The sequence below is a fragment of the Hibiscus syriacus genome, unplaced genomic scaffold (assembly GCF_006381635.1).
Source record: "Hibiscus syriacus cultivar Baekdansim isolate YM2019G1 unplaced genomic scaffold, ASM638163v2 tig00110895_pilon, whole genome shotgun sequence".
NCBI classification, from domain to species: Eukaryota; Viridiplantae; Streptophyta; class Magnoliopsida; order Malvales; family Malvaceae; genus Hibiscus; species Hibiscus syriacus.
In genome coordinates this window covers 3,800,256-3,817,256 of record NW_024062903.1, presented here as the reverse complement: position 1 = coordinate 3,817,256, position 17,001 = coordinate 3,800,256, and the positions used below count along the sequence as shown (strand labels likewise).

The 17,001-nt window shown below is 30.4% G+C and overlaps 1 pseudogene; it reads left to right on the top strand.

The window, feature by feature from the left end:
* Nucleotides 1-10,282: 10,282 nt before the first annotated feature.
* LOC120145966 overlaps nucleotides 10,283-17,001 on the top strand; it is a 32,495-nt pseudogene continuing 25,776 nt past the window's right edge.

The window sequence follows — 17,001 nt, the reverse complement described above, 5'->3', positions numbered from 1 at the left end:
TTTTTTTCCTTCTTTTTTAGAGAATTAGAGAGAGAGAGTGTGTGTTTGGCTGTCTGCATCGAAATAACAATTAGGTGCGTTCGGTTAGTTAGAATGTTTACGATGAAATTAAAATATATGCAAGAATTAGAATATGTGAAGAAATTATAATTTGTAAAAATTAAAATATGAATCTGAAATTTTTTTGGTTGTCATTAAATTGAATTAGAATTTAATTATATATTCTGTTTGGTTGGTAGACATGTCAGATAAATTTGATTTCAGTAATGTAAAATGACAGAATTACCTTTCTTGTTTTTTTTTTGTTTAATTTTAGTTTGTTTTATAACTTACATGTAACAATGTATTATAAAAATTTAAAAAAATATTAAATTTATATTTTATTGATTGATTATTCATTTCAATAAATTATAAAAATCATACTAATAAATATCATAAGTTAAAATCATCCCAATTAGGGATGTCATAGGTCGGGTTTTTGGTCCACCCGACCCGATCAAAATAAATTTTCACCCGACCCGACTTGATCCGAATATATGAATTAGAAACCCGACCCGAAATAATAAAAAAATTATTCAATAAAAATTGTGACTTAATTGAAAAAAAATTATATATAGCGGGATATTATTGTAATTATTCTTAAATATATAAGGTAAAATTATATATTTTTTCGGGTCGGGTATGTTTCATCCTAAACCCGAACCCGATTTTTTAAAAAAAAAATCCGACCTGAATACCAAAAGATTAATGAAGGTAGTATGGTCAAATTTCACATTCCCTCAACTAAAGGATTTCAATTCTATCATGTTATGGATGAAATTTACTTTCCCTCCCCTGATGAAATTAGATTTCAATTCTCCATTTAAAAATGTAAACTAAACATAAAAAAATGATAGAATTATATTTTAATTACCCTAATTTCAAAAGATTCTAACGAACCAAACGCTACCATAAACGAACCAAACGCCTACATAAGGAATTTTTAACTTTTTTTTCTTTTTCTTTTTCTTCGTCAAGTGGACTATTGAACGAGATTATTTGATACAGGTACAGGTGACCATTAACTGTGATGGACATTTTTATTCCGACGGCTCTACAAGGTCATTAGCAAAATGTTCCGTCAAATCTGAGTTTGATGACCGGTAGAAATTTCATAAGTGGGGCCCCACTTTATCTGAATGTTGCTGACGTCAGAGGCAGTTGGCATAGCTCAGGCGCCAAGCAAAGTCGAATTAATTTTTTTCTCAGTGAAATAGAATCTTTTAGAAAGATATAATTAATTATTTCAAATATATTAAATATTTTACTAAATTTAATCATTACTATAATTTTTTTACATATAAAAGAAACAAGGTGATATGTTTTCGAAAAATGATCACGTGCGGTAATCTTAACATACGATTAAAAAAGTGTTATCGATTTTGTTATTATTTTTTAATAAAATCGATAAAATTTTATCAAAAATATTATTATTTTTATCGGTTTTGTTATTATTGGACGCTTTATATGTTTTATTAATATATCTGATAAAATGCTACTGGTTTTATTTTTTTTTATTGATTTTGTTATTATTAAATATTTTACCAGAATTGTTAAATAAAATTAATATTTTAAATAAAAATAATAATATTTTAGATAATTTTTTATTAATTTTATTAAAAAATAATAATAAAACTGATAATTTTTTTTTCTAGAGGGGCATAACTTCCCTATGATTTCAGTTGTTGTCTCCACGTGACCAGGCTTCACGGGATGAGTTTGGGATGAATTAAAAACAACTTCAGTTAACTTACGTAAGTGCCCTTAGAGGTTTAATTATAGTTTTGATCTGACGGTAGAGGATACTGATCAGTGTCGGAGTAGTTATTGCCCCTTTTGCCCTTTTTACTTAGGCTCGACTTGGTGCGGAATCCACGGGACTGTTTTAAACGAAAAGGCAATTTTGTTTAACAGAGATAAATATTTAATCCAATTGAATTTAAAAAAATTAGATTAATCAGGTTGAAGATTTTTATTTTTAGACTTAAATTTTATTTTAAAAAATTAATTCAATTTTATAATATTTGATTTGATTTGATTTGAAATAGTCGAGTTTTCTAATTTTTATTCAAATTTAATTATACATATTATATTGTTATTATATGGATTGATAGAATTTAATGATTTTTTATCGGATATATATATATATTACATTCTGATATTATTTAATAAATTAAATATCATCTAGAATTATAAAATATATTTCTATTTTTTTGAAAAGGATGTATTTTGAGGGAAAAATATTGATGAGAGTATAAAAAAGTTAAGAAATTGGCTAGAAGAAACAATTATAAAAAATTGCAATAAAAATCAAATAGAATAAAATATAAAATTTAGGGATTAAATTGTAAAAGAGTAAATTTGTTGTTAAAATAGGAATTGAAGTGTAAGATGAACACGTGATTCAAATTTGATAAAAAAAATAGACTTTCTATGATGAAGAATAAGGGGTAGAAGGAATTAGGGATGAGTATTTAAGTTAGTTTAGTTGACTCAAATTAAAAAAAAAAAAATTGGTTAGTCAAGTTGATGAGTTGTATTTTATTATTTAAATTTTATTTGAAATTTTTCGAATCAAATTGAATGTATAAATTCAAGTTGTTTTGAATCAATTTTTAAATTGAGTCGAATTTTACTTACCATATCACTTAGAATTTGGATCAATTGGCTTAATTGAAGATATTTTTAGTATTTTAGTTTAGGTTTAATGGTACTTAATGTACTCAAACTTTGAACAAAAAAATATAACCATTGAATTTATTTTGTGTCTACTATGACTCTTAAATTAGGGAAAAATTAATTTGATCTTTTGATCAACGGAAATTACCGTTAGTCATTACAAGTTGATAAAGATGTTTATGGTGTTATGTGATACTCCATGGTGGATGATGACATGATATATAGGCTTAATTAATTCTTTTGAAAAGTTTAAGAACTTAATTGATTTTTTGGAAGTTTAAAGGTTGATTTACTTTTTAAGAAAAAAATTAAGAAATTATTTAAAATAAAAATATAAAAATTAAATATAAACAATAAGACATCGAGGATAATATAAGTATTTTCTAACTAATTATTAAAGCTCAAAGTATTTCCCCTAGTAAGTATTATATATCATATTATCCTTATTTTATGAACATCACATTTATCAACATTTGTTTGTATTCTACACAAGAGTGTTATCAATCATCTATTTATCCAATGGCTTTATGTCTTATGCTTATAATCCTTTTACTAATAACAAGCTATATGATGCCACCTAGCGTTAAATAATAATAATTTATAGTACATAATCTCATCTAACCTTAATTATTATAATCAACAACGATATAAAGTATCACAATCATAACACACAAGTAGGCATTAAGATATAGTCCGTAGTCACCCCAGCATCATGAGAATTATAGTCCTCTAGCATATGACATGGATGCACATACAAACATGCATTATGATGTAATTTAAGTACATTTTAGTACCATTAAAGTCACACGTCACTAGTCTAGATATAGGTATTTTAGAGAAATTTGGGTGACACAACATCAACATCTTACATCCAAATGACTCACATTACTAAGTACCTCAAGTGAGGTCTAAGTTACATAAAATCAACATCACACTCAACTAGCATACTCTTCTAGAGTATATAGATAAATCTGTGTTACCTCAGTATCCAAGTAACATCCTACCAAAATTACAAGTGCCACAACACTAACATTGGGATTTCTTAATATTCCTCATACAAATATAATATACGATCATTATACATAAATAACCTGAGTATCCTCAATGTTTATCGAATTTCAAACACATATACAAATTTTATGAAATATTATCTCATAATATCCTTATACTAATCACATGTACATTATCAAGTTCACGTTATTAATAAAGCTTATTAGTCATTCTTAATCACTATTAAACCTCCCAATTCGAGCTTTGCTCATTTTTTTAGTTTAATAGTTAGATCTCATAATTAGTATTGGTACTTATACTCATGTAGTGGTATTGTGCCTAGGGTTATAGATACTCATTCCACGTAGCGACACCAATTTAATTTTGATGTTATTAAGGTATTTTACCAGTATCGAATTATCGATACTCTCACCTAAATACTTATATCAAAATCTTGAGTATTGATACTTTCATCGAATATCATACTAAATCTAGTCTTAGTTTCCGTAAACTTTTATCATGTAGCGTTGTAACGTTAGGCACATCATTTTCCTTAACGAGAGGTACAAGGTGAAAGGATTTTTTTTTAAAATATTTTTTAAAATATATTTTTTAAAATATAATAATTTATGTTTCATTTAAAAAAAATTCAAATTTATCATAGATACGTCATTTAAGAAGAATTTTAACAATCATTATAGTCATACTCTTAAAATGATAATGTTTATAACATTAAACAATTAAATTAACCGAAAAATAATTTAAGTACTTTAATAATAAAAACAGTATAATTTGACAACTTATTTTTGGACTACGACTTTAATAATTCATCATTTAAGCAAGCAAATACAAGAAAAACAAAGGAGCAAAGTGGGAATAGAGACGGTGAGAGCCTTATGCTAAAACTAACCTCTAATACATTGACGCAAGGCTCACGCACTCTCTCACTCAAACCATGATCCGCGACCATCATGTTTTGTCTCCGCCTCAGCTTCCTGGCCTCCAAATCACAGTTAGCTCCCCCATTGCTTTCACCCAAATACCTTCTTTGTCGTTCACAATTTCTATTTACCCCCATTTCTAGGGTTTTAGTTCTTGAATTTCTTTTACTGTTCTTATAATGAAATAACCATGCCGTTCATTGGTTCTCCATTCATTTTTATTTGGATATGCTAAAATTATCATTAGTTTGAAGAGTAGAAAATATAGTTTTTTTTGGTGCCGTTCCGGCTCCACTTTTTTACTTCTCGATATTTAAAGCATCAAAATTAAAAAATCTGATGAATTTTATAAATTTCAGTGTAAGTAGATGTGTAATTAATTGTTACTGTTAATTATGAAACCATGCTGAAAAAATAATGAAATTGAATGAAGGGCTTAACTAAATTTACTAAGTCTTACTTTTTAATATATATTTTCCTGTTTTCTTATATTTTTATTGTGACCGTTCTTAAAACCGAAATACAGTTGTAAAGAGTTGAAACTGCAGAGATCATGCATTAGCTTCGTTTACTAGTTACTTCTTCTGTATCCTGTTTGTGTGTTCTCACTTCTCAGAGTGTCAGTTGACCATTTGGCTGTGTTTCCTGTATATACTCGATTTGTCCGGGGCTAAGTCGGAGCAAACCCGAAGCAATGATAACTTAACCCGACCCTAAATCTATTGGAGGCCTAACTCAAGCCCAATTACCCAACAGAGCAGCTTATAGCCCACGTGAAACCTGGAAAGTAAAATGGTTATAGGGAGTTAATAAACGGGAGAAGGGAGTTAACAAAAATAGGGAGCCATTATTGGAAGTGGAGAGGAGCATGATACTTGGGCAATTAAAAACCGTAAAGAGTCAGTTTTGAATGGTAATTAACGACTGGAAACTAGAAAGGGGTTTTGGGGGGACATGCAAAAGGAAAAAAGAGGAGATTGCACAGGGGTGTTTCCATTTCAGATTGAAGATGGTTCTCAAAACAGTAAGCAACTCTTTAGCCTTTATACGAGTAATTCTTTGAAATTAGAAAAAGTGATATTACGAAATTTAAAAATCAATGTTCATAAAAGTAATTAGCCTTTATTTTTTGGAATTTAGGGTTGAGGATACAATAATACATTATTTACCACTTTAGCGTGACATAGTACAACAGTTTATAAGTTTTAAGTTCTGATTTTGAAGTTCAAAAGTTAAATTATCAATTTTTTTGTAACTAAATCATTCTTAAAAACTATTTTTTTGTTCTAGAAATGAATATATAAAAGTTTTTTTTATATTGACAGAATTTCTACGAAATAAATCTTTAACTTAAAAGTAATTGAGACAATGAACTCATTGAGTTGTCTCAGTGGTTAAAAAAATATTATTTTCTATTATGGTTATGGTTTGAGCAGTTATGTTTATAGGGTGTCATTGTCAATGATTAAAAAAATTATAAACAAATAATATTTATAAATTTCAAACCATTAAAAAAAAAACTAAGGCAATGACACACTACACGGATAGCAGGCCACTTATTACAATATATTATAATTTATTGTAAAATATTATTACCAGTGATAATATATTAGTAATTATAATATATTTTATTAATTATTGTAGTACATTAAATATATAGATTTACTATATCATATTTGCGCCGCAAAATCCTAAAAATAATTTCTTTGTAGTAGCTTGTTTCTTGTTATTGTTCTTTTCTTTTTTGCTTGATAGGGGTAGTATCAACCTTGATGCTAATAGTTAACAGAGTCTGTATTATATATATACATATATATTTCTTATATCCTATATTATTTTTTTTGTTTTGGTTTTTTAATTTTCAATAACTGCTTCTATGATACACTTTTATCCGTCTTTATGACATATTTTCTTATATCTTTTAACACATTTTTAATTGTTTGGCCGTGTTTTTTTTTAATTTTCTCATAGTTGGATTTGACGACGCACCGACTGATCAAGATAGAGCTTATTTATTATCACATTGATCTTCCTTGCTCTGAACCCTCGAATTAGATTTGGATATGCGATTTGTGTTGGAAGATAGTTTTCTCACGATGTTCGACTTTGATTTGTGATTTTCGGTAGTCTTTTAATAGTTTGATCTCATGTCGTGGTTCGTTTGCTAATGCAATCAAATCTATTCTTATTTATCTTTTGTTCGAGTTTTTTTTTGGATGAGTTTTGAATCTTTTCCTTGTATGGTCCTTATATGATCTCAAGTGATTAGTTTTTGTATTATGGTTATAGGAATATGTCATAACCATATGTTTATTTTAATGTCAAATATTTTCTTTTCCAATAAATCTAGCGACCTCTATTTGCATAAAAAATTACCGTCATATTTGTAATGCATTTTTATAATTATTAAAAAATATTAAAATGAAAAATAGTAGTTACTATAAATTGTTACTATGGCAATAAATTATCAATTATAATATATTAAAATTTAAAATTTTATATTTTATATTTTTAATTATATTGTAATACTTACTACAAATACTAAAATATAAATAAAAAATAAAATATTTAGGTTTAATAACTTTTATAGTAATTATTTTAAATTATCATTGATTAATAATATATTGCACTAATTACTATTTAATACAAAATGATTATTTCTGCAAATATTAAGCACACATTTTAATGTTATAGTAAAAGTGATTTAATAAGGAAAAAATTAATTAGATAAAGGAAACAAATATTTTTTTATTAAAAATAAATTAATTTATGAATTGTGAAATCTAGAGTTTATGGATGATCTATTAATAAGAGAATGCTTTTTATGTAAGATGAAAGAAAAATATGTTCAATTTATTCAAAATATTGAATTTATTAAGATAAAAAATATTTAATTATTTATTTAAATTAATTAAAGAATTATTTTCTATATTAGACATTTAAAAAATATTCACATTAATTCCTCAACTCAATACATAGACTATGTAAAACATATGATACTTTATTATAGATTGTCTTTTTAGAAGTAATTGATATAAATTATTTTGTTATTAATAGGAAATAAATTTATTAATAAAATAATAGAAGAAATAATTTATTAGTATTGTAGATACCCGTTTTTGTCCGGGTCAAAAAAATTATACTATTATTATTATTATTAATAAAATTAAATTATATTTTGCAGGCCTAATCCCAGCCCAGCTGCAAACCCAAACTTAGAAACCAAGACCCATTCACCCCTAAAATCTAGATCTGGTCAAAAACCCAAGTCAAACTCGTCCAACCTCTCCCACACGTATCTCAACCATTTTAACCACCCTCGAAAATCTGGCTAGAACCCTTAATATCTGGCAGCTGCAAGCTTCCAACGTCTATACTTGTACCTTATATAAATCATAAGCAATGTTTAACAGGGGGACGAGGAGGAAAATAGAGAGAGTTATAGTTAGGGAGGCCAATAATCGAGGAAAAAATAGCATAAAACCAAGAATGATCATGGCCTCTCGGCTATGACTCAATCAAAGCATATACACCCACAATAAATCATACACACGATGTTACCTCACCACACGACCATTCATCTTACTGGTAACCCCAACAAGCATAGAGCATGTCCCACTACATCGTTGGAGGCATCTCGCCTCATGGTCAACCTATGCTACTGCCCTAAAAACGGGACCCTAGCATAACCCAAAGCCACCATCACTCATCAACTTAAAGTCTAAACCCGCTACCCTACGATCACCGATATAACATCCTACCCTCGAGACTAACACTGAAACCTTCATTACTTCTATATGTTCATAGTTAAACAAATCATTGAACCAGTCGCTTGCAAACGACAACCCAAATCCAAAAGTGTTGAGTTAATCGATCGATGGAATCGGCTAAGAGGGGGTGAATTGGCAATTAAAAATTTGGTGGAAGCTTTTACAGAAAATTGAAAGTAATTGCACAACGATTTAGAGTGGTTTGACTTTCTTAACCAAAGTCTACGTCCACTACCTTAGCTATCCACACTAAGGATTTTCCACAAATTCACTAATTTGTCTTTCTTTTGAGGACAAAGAGTAACCTTACAAATCCCTCAAGAATTATACCCCAAATTCTTGAGAACACTCTCTCCCAAAGAGAACAATACAAATTTTGCAAACTTACAAGAAAATCCTCACAAGGCAAGATGTTTGCACAATTCTAGAACAAAGAAAGAACACTCAAGAATAATACAATTGAGCACAATAAGTGTTCTTGAAAGCAAAGATGAATATTGAATGAAATTTGGCTTGAAATTGCTCAAACTTGAGGTTTGATGCTTTCTCTTTGATTCTCTCTTGATTCTTGTTTCTTGTTGTTGATCAATGGCTTCTAAGCTTGCTTAAATACTCCTTCAATTGATTCTGAACATTGGGGATGATTAGTGGAGCCAATAGAGCCGTTTAAGTGTGAAAATAATTAATAAAACAGGTGTGAGCGTATGGTGCATCGATGCATAGGGCTAGTGCATCGGTACACTATGTGTAAAATTCAAATATTTCGACCGTTGGAATACTTAGTGCATCGATGCATAAAATACATTCAGTGTTTTAATATAGCCTGAGTGCATCGATACATAGCTTGTGCATCGGTGCATTGAGTGCATTCGATGTTTCTATTTATTCAAGAGTGCATCGATGCATAGAGAGTGCATCGATACACTAAATGCATTCAAATTTCAATTTAATTGAGAGTGCATCGATGCATGGACTAGTGCATTGGTACATCTCTTTGAAAATTGATTTTTTGGCTCGTTTTTTGTTCGAAATACTTTGTGAAAATTGTTTCAAAAACATTTTAAGATTAAAACACAACTTTACACTTTAGTAAGGATTGAAATTAGATTTTGAAAGACTTGGAGTAATATTTTGATATTCGAATAAATATATCGAATATACTTTAGAAAATCTTTTGTAAAATCTTAAAATTCATTTAACTTAATTTGTTATATCGAAACATCAAAATGTTTTCAACAATCTCCCCCTTTTTGATATAACAAAACATTTTAGTAATTTTAAGATTTCCTAATGAATTTTGAAATCAAATATTGAAATTACTCCCCCTTACTTTAACACTTCTCCCCCTTTTTGTTAAATCAAAAAGACTCTAAAACATTTTTAAACAAGGTTTTGAAAAATTAGCCAATTGATATTTAGAAATTTAAAGCTTAAGATGCTAAGATCACAATCAAGAGAAAGGTTAGCCATTAGTTGCATAATTCAATATTCATACATAAAATGTGTAATGGAGAATTGGTCATATATGTCTAAATGATGCAATAATTAAGATAAAAATTCAAACACACCAAATATGTATTAAGTTCAAATATCCAAGCATCCAAAACATAAATCCAAACATATAATCATCCAAAATCAAACAACCAAAGAACATCAAAATGTTTATCAATCCAAGTTCTAAATCGAAGAAAGCATGGCAAATAAAGATCTACTCTATCGGAGGATTGGGAGGAGGAGGATAATGTGATCGTACTTCAAGAGTGAGAGCATCCATACGTTCACGCATCTCTCGTTGAAACTTAGTCAGTTGAGATTCCATGGAGGTAAACCTCATATCAAATGACTTCATAAATGAGCGAAAATATGGAGGCATTTATTCTTCTTGCTGTGCTAGCTTCGGAGCAGGCTCATCGTCTGGTACGTGATCGTCAATATCTTGTATAAGTTGTTGAAGCTCGGGATCATCGTCAGCAGCCGGTGCCGGAGGTGGTGGAGCACGTGAAGAACTGGCTCTCGAAGTTTGTTTATTGGGTCGAAAGACCCATTGACTAGTTTACTTATCTTGTTTCCAATCGGCTTTCTTCAAAGAGGTGAGATTGATTTTGTTTTGAAGAGGGATGAAAATGTCGAGAGAGACCCTAAGACTGAGTTTGATAAACAAATTACTAAGTAGACATCCATAAACTAACGTTTCGACATGTTTGGAATGAATAATGTTGATGGTATCCACTAGCTCACTAAAGATAATTTGAGGTAAATTTATTTTCTTTTTATGTTGGATACAATGTATCCACCATAAATCCTTAACACGAAGAGTGGAGTACCTACCTCCGGATGGTCTAAACCACCAAGAGATCATTAAATGCAGAAAATGATCGTGATGTGTACGTAAGGTACTAACACTAGCATTAGGAAGATAAGGAGATGCCACAGTCTCTTTCTCATTATATAAATCATCGTCATCTAGTCCAAACTGTTTAGCGATAGTCTCGGAGTCAACATGAACAAATTGGCCTAAGAGGTATGATCTATTTCCTATAGTCCCATATTGACTCTCATTTTGAATACATACCGCATTAGAGTAGAAAATGCGGACTAATTGGTGATAGACAATGGGTTGAAGGTGACAAAGTTTATCAAACTTCCATGAGCGAAGGGTTGAAAGATATTTGAAGTCGATATCTTCCATAGCATGAATTAAGGGTATACGCTCTTCCCGGATTCTATAAGACTCAAAAGTGTTATGGTACCTATGGTATAGCTCTTCTCTATGACGACCAGGTACATTAAAACAGAAGTTTAGAATGGTCATATTTGGATTATTTGGATTTGGATTTTAAGTTTGAGGAGGAATAGGATTAGGAGGCCGGTTAGAACGACTCGAAGATGACCTAGGTCGTTTTGGATTAGACATGGTAATGGGATAGATATCCTGCAATTTGAAAAGCATGTATGCAATATGATCAATCCCAAAACTCAAGTGAGTCCGCAATAATTCAAGGTTCTCTAAACCGAATCCTAATGGGCAAGATTTTGAAAACTATTTGAAAATAATATTTGAAAAAAATACATATAGTTTTCATGAAAACAACACAATTAAATAAAAACAAATTAATAATTTTCGAAACTAATTATTTTTTTAAATTTCGAAATTCAAAGAACATTTTTGAAAAATTGTTTGTTTTTGACGAAATTGATTGTAAAATATAGTTTAGAATCATAATATCATCAATTCCCGATATAATGTTCATCATAGAACTAATCTAAACTAGTTCTAAAATCAAAATTTGATAAAATGGGGGGTTTTTAGAAAAATACCTTGAAAAATTCAGATTTGTGAGAATGAGATGTTGTTTTGCACGATTCAATGATATTAGCAGAATTTGGAGATGTAATGCACGAAGAATCTGACTTGTAACAGTTGTTTTTGAGTCAAATTTGAGAGTAGAAAGAGAGAGGGACGAACGACGGTTTGAGAGGTGTTTTAGGGGTTTGAGAAAAATGAAGGAAAACAAGCATTTTATCCTAAAACCCGACGGATGCATTGATGCATGTCATTATGCATCGATGCATGTCATTGTGCATCGATGCATGTCATTGTGCATCGATGCATGTCATTGTGCATCGATGCATGTCATTGTGCATCGATGCACATTCAAGGAGTGCATCGGTGCATCTTCATGATGTATCGATGCACATTTAAAGGGATGCATCGATGCACTTCATAGTGTATCGATACATTATGCACAAAAATATCAAAAATCCATTTTAAACACTTAAAATGCTAAATAATTTAGCTTTAGTGGTATTGGGAACTCATATATTGAAAATTAATTATGTTCAATCAATCAATTTTATCCTTAAACTACATTTGAACATTTAATTAATTTTCACCAAAGATGATAAACTCCCCCTAACTAATAGCAAAGAATGCAATCAAATAATATTATTATTATAAGCATTTTCAAATCTAATTTAAAAGTGCTAAAATTATTTTAAACACTGAGTGAAGATAGGTCAGTTAAACCTAATTCTCTTCTAAGTGTCCAAAATCTTTCTTTGTCTAAAGGTTTTGTAAAGATATCCGCTAATTGGTGCAAAGTATCAACAAATTCTAGAACTACATATTCCTTAGTGACATGGTCTCTAATGAAGTGATGTCTAATTTCAATATGCTTAGTTCTATAGTGTTGGATGGGATTTTTAGTGAGACAAATAGTATTAGTATTGTCACACTTGATAGGAATGGTACCTACTTCAATTCCATAATCAAAAAGTTGTTGTTTCATCCATAAAACTTGTGCACAACAACTACCGGCTGAAATGTATTCCGCTTCAGTGGTAGATAATGCAACACAATTTTGTTTCTTTGAAAACCAAGAAATCAACATATTTCCAAGGAATTGGCAAGTACCAGAGGTGTTTTTTCTATCTAATTTGCATCCTCCATAATCCGCATCAGAGAAGGCATGCAAGCTAAAGCTAGAGTCTATAGGAAAGTAAAGTCATAAACTAGGAGTGTCTTTAAGGTATCTAAAGATTCTCTTAACAGCTAGTAAATGTGATTCCTTAGGACATGATTGAAATCTAGCACATAAGCAAACACTAAACATAATATATGGTCTACTTGCGGTTAATTAAACCAAAGAGCCAATCATTAACCTATATAATTTAACATCCACACATTTACCTCTTCATCTTTGTCAAGCTTTGTTGATGAGCTCATTGGAGTGTCATGAGGTTTCCCATTTTCTAGTCCAAACTTCTTGAGCATATCTTTGACGTACTTAGCTTGATTTATGAATATGTCATCTTTTCTTTGCTTGATTTGGAGTCCCAAGAAAAATGAGAGCTCCCCCATCATGCTCATCTCTAATTCACTTTGTATTAGCTTAGAAAATTCTTGGTAAAGAACATTATTAGCAGAACCAAATATTATATCATCAACATAAATTTGAACTACTAATAAATCTTTACCTTTATGCTTTAAAAACAATGTAGTGTCAACCTTCCCTTTTGAAAAACCTTTTTCAATCAAAAATTTTACAATATTTCATACCAAGCTCTAGGAGCTTGTTTTAAACCATAAAGCGCTTTTGTCAATTTAAGAACATGATTTTGAAATTTTGAATCTTCAAAACCAGGAGGTTGTTCCACATACACTTCTTCTTTTATAAAACCATTTAAAAATGCACTTTTAACATCCATTTGATATAATTTAAATGCATTGAAACATACAAATGCTAATAACATTCTAATTGCTTCCATCCTAGCTACGGGAGCGTATATTTCATCATAGTCTATGCCTTCTTCTTAAGTATAACCTTGAGCAAAAAGTCTAGCCTTGTTTCTCACTATATTACCACTTTCATCAAGCTTATTCCTAAATACCCATTTAGTACCTACAGTAGATTTATTACTAGGCCTTTCAACTAATGTCCATACTTTACTTCTCTCAAATTGATTTAACTCTTCTTGCATAGCCATAATCCAATGTTCATCATTTAATTCTTCTTTAATATTTTTAGGCTCTATGCATGAGATAAATGCAACATAATTACAAATATTTCTAAGAGAAGATCGAGTTGTTACCCCTTTGGATGGATCACCTATTATTTCACCATCCTTGACATAGTTGTATTCCCTTGGGTAAGAGACTTCCCTTTCTTCAATGGTTGGATTCTCGAGAGGATCTTGAGTTTCCTCATCTTTCGTTTCTTTCTTTGATGATGGTTCTCCAACGTCATGTCCAACATCATTTATGTTTATAATACCTAAATCATCATTTACACAAGAATCCTTCCTCGGAAGGGGATTATCATCGAAAACAACATGTATAGACTCTTCTACAACTAAAGTTCTTTGATTAAATACTCGATAAGCATTAGAATTTAAGGAATAACCCAGAAAAATTCCTTTATCACTTTTAGCATCAAATTTGCTAAGATTGTCTTTACTGTTGTTTAAAACAAAACATTTACATCCAAAAGGATGAAAATATCTAATGTTAGGCTTTTTATTTTTAAAAAGTTCATAAGTAGTTTTCTTCAAAATAGGCCTAATCATTACTCGATTAATAACATAACAAGTGGTATTTGTGGCTTTTGCCCAAAAATATTTTGGCAAATTGTTTTCACAAAGCATGGTTCTAGCCATTTCTTCTAAAGTTTGATTTTTCCTCTCAACAACTCCATTTTGTTGAGGAGTTCTAGGTGCTGAAAAATTATGGCTAATACCATTAGAATTACAAAATTTAGTAAATCCAAGATTTTCAAATTCAGTTCCATGATCACTCCTATCACTAGTTATAGAGTAACCTTTTTCGTTTTGGATTACTTTTGAAAACGTGATGAATTTTTCTAATGCTTCATCTTTAGTACTTAAGAATAGAACCCAAGTATATCTAGAATAGTTATCTACCAATACAAATGCATATTGTTTTCTACCCAAGCTAGTAGTCCTAGATGGCCCAAAAAGATCTAAATGGATCAATTGTAATACTCTACTAGTGGATACACCATTAATGGATTTAAAAGAAACTCACTTTTGTTTTCATTTAGCACAAGCATCACATATTTTATCATTATCAAATTTTAGTTTAGGCAACCCTCGAACTAAATCTCCTTGAATTAACCGTTGTAAAACACTCATACTAGCATGTCCTAGTCTCCTATGCCATAACCAACTATCATGCTCATCCTTAGCAACTAGGCATAAATTTGTCATATCTATAGAATCTAAATGCACCATGTAAATGTTTCCTATTCTATGACCAATAAGCATAATCTGATTAGATGCAATGTCAATGACTTTACAACCATTAATATCAAACATAACATTGAATCCCTTATCGCACAATTGACTAATACTCAATAGATTATGCTTTAAACCATTCACATATAAGACATTCTTAATTTGTATAGAAGAGGTATTACTTATAGTTCCTATACCTTTAATGTGACCTTTTGAGTTATCACCAAAAATCACCTCTCCTCCATTTTTGGTGTTGAGCTCTATGAACCGACTTTTGTCTCCGGTCATGTGTCTTGAGCATCCACTATCAAGGTACCATGAGTTTGAATTTATTTCCCGTGCCTTATAGCAATGCTTCTTTTCCTACAAACATAGATTAATTTTTGATTTTTGGTACCCAAATTCTTTTGGGTCCATATTCATTAGTTTCCAAAATCCTAGTCCCTTTAGGTATCCATTTGTGTAGGATATCCTTATCTTTAGTAGTAATGAGTTCTTTAGGAACCCATATACTTCTAACGATTTTTCCATTAGAGATTCTTCGAGGACCTCTATGATTGTAGTTTTTAAAACTTTTTCTAACAACGTTTTGTTCCAACTTTATCAAAAGAAGCTTTAAGATCATCAATTTTCTTTTGATGATCATCATTGACCTTTGAAAGTAAATTTTGCAAATCAAAATTTTTCTTTTCAAACTCTTCTAGTTTGATTTGCAAATTTTTGATTTTACTTTCAAGATCATTGTTGGTCTTGGATATGAGATTATTTTCATTTTTCAATTTTTAAATATCATTTTTATACTTTAAAAATAATTTCTCATAATCCGAAGCCAACCCATTATATTCCTCTAATAGCTCATCAAATGAATAATCTTCAAAATTAAATGAGGTGGAGGTTACCTGAGAATCTTCCCCGGATGCCATCAAGCACAAGTTTGCTACTTCTTGTTCCTCTTCATCAGAACCTTCTTCATCGCTCCATGTAGCCATATGAGCCTTGTGTTTTTTCTTGGATTGACTCTTTTTCTTTAATTGAGGGCAATCGTATTTGACATGCCCCGGTTTTTTGCATTTGTAGCAAATGATCGGGTCCTTCTCATTTGGTTCAGTTTTGAAGCCTTCATTTCATTTGAATTTTCTTCCTCGGTTAGGCCTCATTAATTTTCTGAACCCTTTGGCAAATAATGCCATTTCCTCGTCATTGTCATCTTCATTCAAATCACTCTCATCTTTTGTGGATTTGAGAGCAACTTCAATGTTCTTCTTCTTCTTCTTCTCCTTCTCCTTTGGTGTCTCATCAATATTATCAAGGTTTACCTCATCTTGAAGCATCATTTCATGAGTAAGGAGTGAACCGATTAGTTCTTCAAGGGTTAAGGACTTTAAGTTCTTAGCCTCGATGATTACCGTTTTCTTTGATTGCAATGATTTTGGAAGTGAGTAAACCAACTTCCTCACAAGCTTTTCATTTGAAATGATCTCTCCATATGATTTGAGACCATTGACAATCGTGGAAAATCTATCCGTCATAGCTTTGACGTCTTCATCCGGTTTCATCCTGAAATTTTCATAGCTATGAGTTAGAAAACTAATTTTAGATTCTTTTACCTCGTCGGTGCCTTCATGAGTGACTTGTAGTTTGTCCCATATATCCTTGGCAGTTGTACAATATGAAACTCTCCCGTATTCATCCGGTCCAATAGCACAAAAGATAATATGGATGGCTTTGGAGTTGAGCTAGAACATTCTTGTTTCTCCTTCACTTCACAATCTTGGATGAGTGAAAGGTTTGATGTATCCGTGTTCTATAATATTCCATGCTCCCATGTC